This window comes from Artibeus jamaicensis, unplaced genomic scaffold (assembly GCF_021234435.1).
Source record: "Artibeus jamaicensis isolate MK-2021 breed Jamaican fruit bat unplaced genomic scaffold, CSHL_Jam_final contig_482, whole genome shotgun sequence".
NCBI classification, from domain to species: Eukaryota; Metazoa; Chordata; class Mammalia; order Chiroptera; family Phyllostomidae; genus Artibeus; species Artibeus jamaicensis.
Genome location: NW_026521857.1, coordinates 4709350 through 4719899, shown reverse-complemented (window position 1 = coordinate 4719899; position 10550 = coordinate 4709350). Strand labels below are relative to the sequence as shown.

General features: G+C 40.0%; 1 non-coding gene across 1 annotated transcript; it reads left to right on the top strand.

Moving 5' to 3' along the window:
- Positions 1-6696: 6696 nt before the first annotated feature.
- Positions 6697-6798, top strand: LOC119051295 (U6 spliceosomal RNA). Its single transcript, XR_005082897.1, has one exon. It is a non-coding gene; the product is annotated as a U6 spliceosomal RNA (small nuclear RNA).
- Positions 6799-10550: the final 3752 nt, after the last annotated feature.

Sequence of the window (10550 nt, the reverse complement as noted above, 5' to 3'; positions counted from 1 at the left end):
AGTTGGTTGCCAGAAGGAGACGAGAGCAAGAAATTGAAAATCTATCTGAAAAAAGAGTGAAAGAAAACTTCCCTAATTTGGTGAAAGAAATATGAATGCAAATTCAGGAAGCACAGAGAATACCAATTATGATGGAAGCAAAGAAGTCCACTCCAAGACACATCATAATTAAAAGGCCAAAGGTTAAAGATAAAGAGAGACTCTTAAAAGCAGCAAGAGAAAAGAAGTTAGTTACCAGATGATTGTCAGGAGGGGGCAGGGAGAGAATGGGTGATAAGGTGAGGGAATTAAGAAGTACGTAGTCATAGGATAGCCATAGGGAAGTAAAGTACAGTACAGGAAATGGAGTAGCCAAAGAACATACACATGCCTCATGGACGTGAACAATGGTGGGGGCATTGCTTGAGGGAGTAGGGGGCAAGGGGTGGGGGGAAGCAAAGGAGGAAATATCAGGACAACTGTAATAGCATAATCAATAAAATATAATTTAAAAAATAAAATTAGCCCTGGCTGGTGTAGCTCAGTGGATTGAGTGTGGGCCTGCAAACTAAGGGAGCGTGGTTCGATTCCCAGTCAGGGCACATGTCTGGGTTGCAGGCCAGTTCCCAGTAGGGGACACACGAGAGGCAACCATACATTGATATTTCTCTCCCTCTCTCCTTTCCTTCCCCTCTAAAGATACATGAATAAAATCTTAAATAAATAAATAAATAAATGAACAAATAAATAAATAAATAAAATTAAAAAAAAAACATTTGTTGACCTCCAAATCCCATTTTTATATATTATTGTATCCTAAGTGTAAAGATACATACATAATGTTTGCTGTAGTATTTTAATTTTTCTTCTGTTTTTATCTTTGTTAAAATTATACGTGCACATAAATTTAAGAACAAAGTAGCTCTGCAAGGCTTGTTGCTAAAAACAGCAAACTCTGATCATCCTACCCATTTCCTGCTCCACAAAACTTCAAGTATTTGAGCTGATTATTTCAGTATTCATCTTCGTAATGTTAAATGATAAGTTACATGTTCAGTTCTTGTGTTTTTAGATTTAGGGACCATCAGTGATTCCCCAGTAGGGAACTGAGCCCATAGCTCTCTCACAGCCCACCCCAGGACACACACACACACTCCTCGCCTTTCTCAATTTGCAATATTTTTAAACCATCATTTAACTGGATCCATACTCAGTGTGTACATTATTAGTGGTATGTAAATGATAATCAGAACTTAGTCACACCATATAATGTGATTAGTTTTCATTCCTTGTACAAAATTTGCTTTTCCTGTTAATAATTGTCTTTTCATTCCCTCTTCATTTTCATATCAAACTTGCTTAAAACTTTTTTATTGTTTGATTTTAGAGAGAGATAGAGAGGGGAAGGAAGAGAGAGAGAGGGAGATGGACCTATTGTTCCACTGATCTGTGCATTCGTTGGCTGACCCTTGTATGTGCCCTGACCGCGGGTTGATCTCATAACTCTGACGTACTGAGACAACATTCCAACTAACTGAGGCCCTAGGCCAGGGCTCAGACATGAGCCCCTTTCATTTGATTGTATTAGCAGCCTGAAGAAACCTCACTGTGAACACATTGGGGAAAGTAGCAGGGTGTCCCAAATATGCTGCTGCAGACTGTGATCACATAGTAAGGCTCTCTTAGGGGGCACAGCAGTGCTTCAGAGTAGGGGCTTGAGTCCTAGTTCTTCCACTTCCCAGCTAGTAAGTTGTATCACCTCTGTGAGTCACAGTGTCTTCATCCAAATGATGGTGATAACATCAGCCCCTATGTTCTATTGTGAGGAACAATGATTAAATGAGTAGCGGTGTTGGACATGAAGTAAATATTTATTCAGAGCTGTTGTTTTAATTATTCTACGAGCGTAATAGTAGTAGGAACTTAAGAGGCTAATTTTCATTTTGAAATTTATTACTTTTTCCTTTAATCTTTTTCCTGATTAAGCAATACATACTAATCAATAGAAGACTTGAAGAGTGCACTAAAATATAAAGAAGCACAAGAGAAAATGTCTCATTATCCCACAATACAAAGGCAACTGCAGTTAACCTCAGGCACATTTTGTACTACTTTTTTTTTGTTTGTAGAAACTTTTTGTAATTTACATGATTACAGTGATGCTGCTTATATATTTTGAATTCTGCTCTTTTTGTTGCATAACATGATATTAAATATTTTTCATATGATTAAAAAATCTTTGCATACTTTTACCCTGGCTGGTATAGCTCAGTGGATTGAGCACAGGCCTGCGAACCAAAGGATCATGGTTTGATTCCCAGTCAGGGCACATGCCTGGGTTGCAGGCCAGTTCCCAGCAGGGGCCAGTTCCCAGCAGGGGACACATGAGAAGCAACCATACATTGATATTTCTCTCCCCCTCTCCTTCCCTTCCCTTCTAAAGATAAATAAATAATTTAAAAAAATCTTTGCATACTTTTAAAGTGAAAATTGCCTCATGTTCCACTGTATTGCTGTAGGGTGACAACAACCATCCCATTTACCCAGGTCTGAGAGGTTCTTGGATGCAGAACTTTTACTGGCAAGTCCAGGGCAAACCAGGATTGAAGTGTTTGTCCTACTTTTATGCACCTCTTTAATTGGATAATTCGTTTTTTCCCCATTTTTTAACTTTATAAACAGCACTGATGAGAATATTTATAGCAGTTAATGCTCTTTCAAATTATATTTATAATAACTGTCCTCCTCCAACTTCTTGAGGGCAAAAAGCCATATCTTTTGGCCTAGATTTTTCTGTTTAACCCACATGTCCTGGAGCAGTTATGTAGATACTCAATTAATTTGGTACCAGCCACTGACTCTTGTAGGTTGAATTGTGTCTCCCCAAAAGACATGTTTAAGTCCTAACCCGTGGTGCCTCTGAACGTGACCTGTAAGATGTAAGTTAAGATGAGGTCATGCTGGATTGGGGGTGGGCCCTAGATACAATATTTCTGGTGTCTACATAAGAAGAGAAACAACAGCTCTGACTGGTGTGGTTCAGTGGGTTTGGCATCATCCCATAAACTGAAAATGTCACTAGTTCAATTCCCCGTCAGCTCACTTGCCTGGGTTGCAGGCCAAGTCCCCTGATTGGGGGCATGCGAGAGGCTACCAGTTGATGTTTCTCTTGCACATCTCTCTCTCTCTCTTTCTCCCCCACTTCCCCTCTCTCTAAAAATAAATAAATAAAACCTTTAAAAAAAGAAGAGAAGTGACACAGACAGGTCACACAGAGAGGGGATTGGTGTGTGAAGACACAGACACACAGAGGGAAGATAGCCATGTGATAACAAAGGCAGCAATGGGACTGATGTAGCTGCAGGCCAAATGTCCATTCAGGCTGCTGGAGCAAAGTACCACAGGCTGTGTAACTTATAGACAACAGAAATTTATTTCTCACAGTTCTGGAGGCTGGAAGTCCATAATCAGGGTGCCAGCATAGTTGGGTGAGGGCCCTTTGCGGGGTCACAGACTTCTCATTGTGTCCCCACATGGTGGAGCCTCTTTTTTAAGGCAGAAATTCCACACATGAAGGTTCTACCCTTATGCTTTAATTACCCCCCAAAGGCCCCTCCTACTCATATTATCATGTTTTGGGGAAGGATTTCAACATATATATGTTTTGGAGGACACATTCAGACCATAGCAGCAGAGAGCACCAAGTATTGCTGGTAGCTACCAAAAGTTAGGAGACAGAACGTGGCCTTGCTGACACCTCGATTTCAAATTTCTGGCCTCCAGATCTGTGAAAGAATAAATCCCTACTGTTTCAAGCCACTCAGTTGGTGGGATTTTGTTATGGCAGGCCTAGGAAATGAATAGTACAGTTGTGTTGTGTGAAAATGGAAGAGGCTAGGTCATAAGCCTAGAAACATGCATGTGACTGTGTGAGCAGAATGACCCTAAATGACCCCTGGTGTCCTAGTCCGTTTAGAACAGGATGCTATGAACTGAGTGGTTTATAAACAATAGAAATTTATTCCTCACAGTTTTGTGGGCTTGGAAGTTCAAGATCAAGGCGCTGGCAGATTTGGTGTCTTTTTAGGACCTGTGTCCTGCTTCATAGATGGGCAGCTGTCTTGCTGTGTCCTCACATGGCAAAAGGGAGAGGGAAGATTTTGGGGGTCTCTTTTACAAGGGTACTGATCTCATTCATGACAGCTCCACCCTCACGATCTAATAATCACCTCAAAGGCCCCACCTCCTACTACCATCATCCTGGAAGGAAATGTTTTAACATATGAATGAGGGGATGTAAACGTTCGATCTACAGCAGTTGTATTTTCCATTTCCTCCTTTGCTCCTCACCTTTGGTTTAAGGGTTGCTTCATGTCTACTCCTGTTCCTGAAGTGGATCTCCCTAAAATGAGGACAGAAACCAATGAATTTCCCCTATTAGACTTTTGATATTCTAAAATACTCAGGACTTTTTTCCTCTGGGTGTTTCCTTATGTTAATTATGAAGGATCCCTAAATAGTACTAGTCGTAGTTTTTGTATTTCACGAGTGACCAAAATTGGTGGGTCCTAGGGGTATTTGTTGTATTCTGTGAGCTTTTCTCAAGGTAGCAGTGACAGACATTTCTATTCCAATAAATTCTATCAGCATCCTCTTGCTTTCCCTCAGTACGTTTGAAATTTCTCTTGCTCGCATTTGCCTAGGAATCTTAGCAAATAAAAGGTAACATGTTGGGCCTATCTTTAAGACTGATGAAAATATGTTTGCAAAGTAGACAAAAAGAGACTATTTTTTTCTTAGTCTTGTTCTCCAGTTAACAGTAGAAATTTTATCCTTCCTTCACCTCATCCCAGGCTTGTAGACCACCTATAATCACTTCACTTTAATATTTGAATCTGATATTTATATAGACAGAAATACCACAAAAACACAATATGATCTCAGCTGTGTGGTCTGCTAGACGATGTTTAAAGAGGTGTGGTCAAGACCCCTGCCCAGAACATTTGAGAACATAAATAATGGGAGGCATGTAGTGGGCCATCCTATCTATTTTTAGTGCTCTTTAGGGGTGGAGGTTATAGAACTTTCCTTAGCTGCCTCCTCTTACCATCTTTGTGGAATTTAAAGCTGTTTTTAAGCCCTAACTTGTGTAGCTCAGTGGGTTGGGTGTTGTCCCGCAAAATGAAAGGTTGCTGGTTCATTTCCCAGTCAGGACGCATGCCTGGGTTTCGGGCCAGGTCCCTGGCTGGGACATGTGCTAGAGGCAAGTGATTGATGTTTCTCATGCACATCAATATTTCTCTCACTCTTTGTCTCCCTCCCTTACTCTTTCTCTAAAAATAAATACATATTTTTAAAAATAAAGTAAAAAATTTTTTGCATTTTTTCTTTACTAGTGCTTTATTTTTTAAAAAATTATAGTTTTGTAACTCTGGAAGAGTGGAGTTGGTGATTGAAGTCTGGTGAGATGGCAGAAAAATCAAAACACCTGGGAGACACATCAGGTGCATTATTCTTTGCGTTGCAATATTGTGGTTTGCATTTCCATTTGTAGCAAACAATCGTAGATTGGAGCTTCCATTGTTTAAGCATTCTTGTCATTCTTTGAAACAGCATGTGTTAAATATAGAGACAAAGAAAATATTGTATGAGGACTGGATGCCAAGAGTATACAGCCTTCTCTGATGAGGTCAATTATGTTTTAAAAGCAGCAGAATATTTTGTAACATTTGTTCTTCTAATGTGCTCCCTGACAGAACCAATATGGGATGTACAAGGAAAATTTTTAAAAAGTAGCTGTATTACTATAATTTGTCAGCAAATGGATAATGTAAGGTCTTTCATCCAATCAGGATTGTAGGGAAAATGCTGTAGTCCCTGCTGGTCAAAATAATAACATTAATCAATAGTAATTTATGTGATGATCAAGATGCCACTTCTCTAGCCCCGGCTGAGTACTCAGTTGGTTGGAGTGCACTCCCCATATACCAAGGTTGAGGGTTTGATCTCTGCTTGGGGCACACACAAGAAGCAACCAATGAATGCATAAATAAGTGGAACACAAATGTCTCTCCCCCTTTCTCTCTTTCTCTCTCAAATAATAATTTTAAAAAGACTCTTTATAGGAATAAGCAGATTGTGAGTTACATTGTTGTTCACATCTGTGTGGGCCCCAGGTTTACCTGGCACCATTTTCCACAACTGGAGAGATTCATTCTCTGTCACCGAGGAGCAAGCAGAAGAGTTGAATGCAGAATCTCTTCTTAAAAGAAAAAGATTTTATTTATTTTAGAAAGAGGGGGCAGTAGGAAGAAAAGGAGGGAGGGGAACATTTATATGCAAAAGAAATATTGATTGGCTGCCTCTTGTACACCCCCAGCCCCCTAACCGGGGACCTGGCCCACAACCTAGGTGTGTGCCCTGACCAGAAACAGAACCAGTGTTGCTTCAGTTCTCATGCTAAATCCACTGAGCCACACCAGCCAGGGCTGAATGCAGAATCTCATAATTGGATTTGTATTCTGGCTTAGTTGATTCTGAAAAGAGGTTAAATAAAAGCAATATACTAGAGAATATTATTTTGAACAAAAGATTTTATAAAATAGCATATATCCATAGACCATAAATAATCAATGGAACACTCCATTACTATTTATTGAACACTGTAGAGTGAGGGGGACTACTGTGGGGGAAACATAAAACTGGAGTCACCACGGTGTGCACTTCAGCAGCACGTATACTGAAACTGGAATGGTAGAGAGGTTAGCATGGCTCCTGTGCATGGATGATGCACAAGTTTGCAAAGCATTCCATATTGCTTTTAAAGAGGAAAAAAAAAAGACTGGGATCACCATGATGTGTATATCTTCTAGTGTCATTTCCATTAAGGCCTCAAGTCTTTGCTATAAAAACATTGTGTTTGAAGACTTGCTTAAAAGCTCATTGAAGTGAGTCCTTTAAGAATATCAGTGAAGACAAGGACTCAGCCTGAGTCCTGCTTTGAGCTTCCACTGTCCACTCCCCATGGCATGTGAGGTCCTTGAAGAATCTTGCCTCTGCCTCTTTGTAGCCCTTCCCTCTCACCACTCGCTGCCTCTGTCTGTTCTTCAGCCTTATGGAACTGTAGCCTTCCGTGCCTTTGCACACACACATTGCTCACTCTTCTTGGAATGCTTGTCTTCTTTCTGCCTAATTCCTTCTTATGCCCCAAGACATAACATAATATATATCCAAAATAATTGAAAGCAGGGTGTTGAAGAGATGCACCCATGTAGAGCAGCATTAACTATAGCCAAAAGGTGGAAGCAAACCTACTGCCCATCAACAAATGAATGGATAAAATGTGATATATCCATACAATGGAATATTATTTAGTAGTAAAAAGTAAGGAGATTCTCCACAAAAATGAAAAGACAGCCTACTGAATGGGAGAAGTTATATGCCAATGATACACTTGATAAAGGGTCAATATTCAAACTATTTAAGGAACTCATACAACTTAACGTGCAAAAACCAAACAGCCTGATTAAAAAAATGAGCAGAGGATCTGAATATGTGGGGATCTGGCCCACAAACCCAGGCTCATGCCCCAAATGGGAATCAAACTGGTGACCCTTTGGTTTGCAGGCTGGTGCTTAATCCACTGAGCTACACCAGCCAGGGCCAACATGGATGAATCTTGAAGATATTATACTAAGTTAAATAAGCCAGTCACAAAAGGGTAAATATTGCACCATCCTACTGCTATGAGGTATTTAGGGTATCTAAAACCATAGAGACAGAAAACAGAACGGTGGTTGTTGTGGGCTGAGGGGTGGGATGATGGGGGATTATTGTTAAATGCATGCCGAGTTTCAGTTTGAGGAGATGCGAAGTCCTGGTGATGGACGGTGGTGATGGCTGCACAATAGTGTGAATGTGCTTAATGCCTCTGTACTTAAAATGGTTAAAATGATACATTCTATGTTAGGTATATTTTACCACAAATAAAATAAATCAATAGAAAAAGTCAACATAGACATTGTCTCCTTTATAAAACCTTCTCTGACCCCCAAATCTGGGGTGGGTGTCTCTGACACACTGTGCTGTTTCTGTTATTACACTGTTGCACTTTTCTTGTAGGGATGTACAACATCCATAATGTAAAACATTTAGCATGTTATCTACTTAGTTATGGTTCAATACATGGCAGTTATTAAAACGTTTATCAGTTATATTGTAATCTTACTGTTCTGTCTGTCTTTTTTTTAGGTGATGCAAACTGTAACACTACATGAAGTGCACAGCCTCCATTCAGAGAACACCAGTCTGTCTTTCTCGATCATAATCTGCTTGAAGACAAGCTGTCTCCTCTCTTTTTATGTCTTCAGAGCCTAGCAAAGTGTCTGACACAAGGGCTTATTGAAAAACTAAATGAATGTTGAAGGGATAACTCTTGGAAACCCAGAGTAGAAAAGACACATCGGAGTCTAAGAACATTGCTTCCACCATCATGATACCTGAGACCATGTATACAAAGCACGTTACGCAGTTCCTGCACGTAGTAGGGGTAGAGTAATGGGCTCCGTGTTAAATAGCTTGGTCTAGTGAATCCTTTTTCCCCCCTATAACATTGAAAACATGGGATGTAGGAATGACTCTTAACCTTGACAGTAATAGGTTTACAAATAATTTTTTATTATTCAAATGTACGTGCATGACCCCTATGTATCCATTACTCAGCTCCAAAAATTATCAACTCCTCGTCAATCTTTTTTCATCTATATCTATCTATATCTCCCTCACCCCAGAGTATTTTGAGGTTAGTCTTTAACACCTTATCAAATTCCCACTGTATGTTTTATAAAACTCTTTGTCATGTGTTTAATCTCTAGAAAGGGTGGACATCACATCCTCAAAGCACCGTGATATTTGCAGACCTTTAGAATCTTGCCAGAGTGTGTATGCCAAAGCATAAGCAACAACTGAGTTGCCTTAATTTCTAGAGATCAGGAGGTTTCCTCTAATTTTTATGCCTCTGCTGGGTTTTCATGCTCCTGTATTGTCATTTCCATCCTGTCTCAGTCACCCTTGTACCCAGCCCCCAATGGCAACCTGTGTGCTTTTCTTGTGTAGTCTCATTTGTGCCTTTCCTCCAAAATCTATCAGTCTGTCAAGACCCATTATAGGAATTTTGTTCTACATAAGACCATTTTAGATTCTCTCACCCGTATAATGTGGTAGAGTTTACGGTCATAGCACAGTTTTATACTCATTTAATTGTTTCACATGTATCAGTTTCACCTTAACAAGATTGCAGGTGCCTTGATGGCTAGAATTCTGTCAGAACATTTCTAATTTTTTTTTAAATTAATGAATTTATTTATTTTTAGAGAGAGGGAAGGGAGAGAGAAGGAGTGGGAGAGAAACGTCGATGTGAGAGAGATATATCAATCAGTTGCCTCTCGTGTGCCCCCTATTGGGGACCTGGCTTGCACCCAGGCTTGTGCCCTCACTGGGAATTGAACTGGCCACCCTTTGGTTTGCAGGCTGGCACTCAATCCACTGAGCCACACCAGCCAGGGCTTTAACTTTTTTTGGTATTCTCTCATTTCTCCTGCCCCCTTCCCAAGGTTACTGTCAATAGAGAGCTCATACTAAATTGCCCGTCAGTTCATTGATTAATCTTCACCCACTCACATTTGGGTCAACCGTACACTCTTACAGGGATGTAGTGGAACCTATGCAGTGGCCTTACCCAAAATATGCAATTTCAATCTGATCTGTTTTCTTGATTCAACTTCCAATTTTCCAGAATGCAGAGAACAGGGAACTCCACAATGATGCAAAGAGCAAAGTCTGGACTGTGGAAAACTATAGGAAAAGTTTCTTCAATAAATAAACTGCAACAGTGGAGAAAAAGGGTAAAAGGGGAACACATGGACTTAAAAAGACCTAACAACCAATCACAGTCTGTCAACCTTATGCAAATTCTGCTCCATGCAAATGAACTGAACAAAATTTATGACATTTATGTAATAATTAAACACTCCAAGAACAGTTTATGATGTGAAGAATTTTATTTTTTAAAAATATTTATTTATTTTTAGAGAGAGGGGATGGGAAGGAGAAAGAGAGGGAGAGAAACATCAATGTGTGGTTGCCCCTCATGTGCCCCCAACTGGAGACCTGGCCTGTAACCCAGGCTTGTGCCCTGACTGGGAATTGAACTGGCCACCCTTTGGTTTGCAGGCTGGCACTCAATCCACTGAGCTTCACCAGCCAGGGTGGTTGAAGGATTTTATTTTTAATTTACCATTTAAAAATTGTGATAAAATATGTACACCTAATATAAAATTTACCACCTTAACCATTTTTAAGTGTACAGTTCATTGCTTTCAGTACATTTACATTGTTGTGCTCACATCACCACCATCTGAACACAGAACTCTATTCATCCCGCAAAACTGAAACTCCCCATTAAATAACAATCCCCATTACCTACCGCCCCTACCCCCGACAACCACCATTCCGCTTTTTGTCTCTGCATTTAGCACTCTAGGAACCTCAAATAAGTGGAATTATGTATTTGT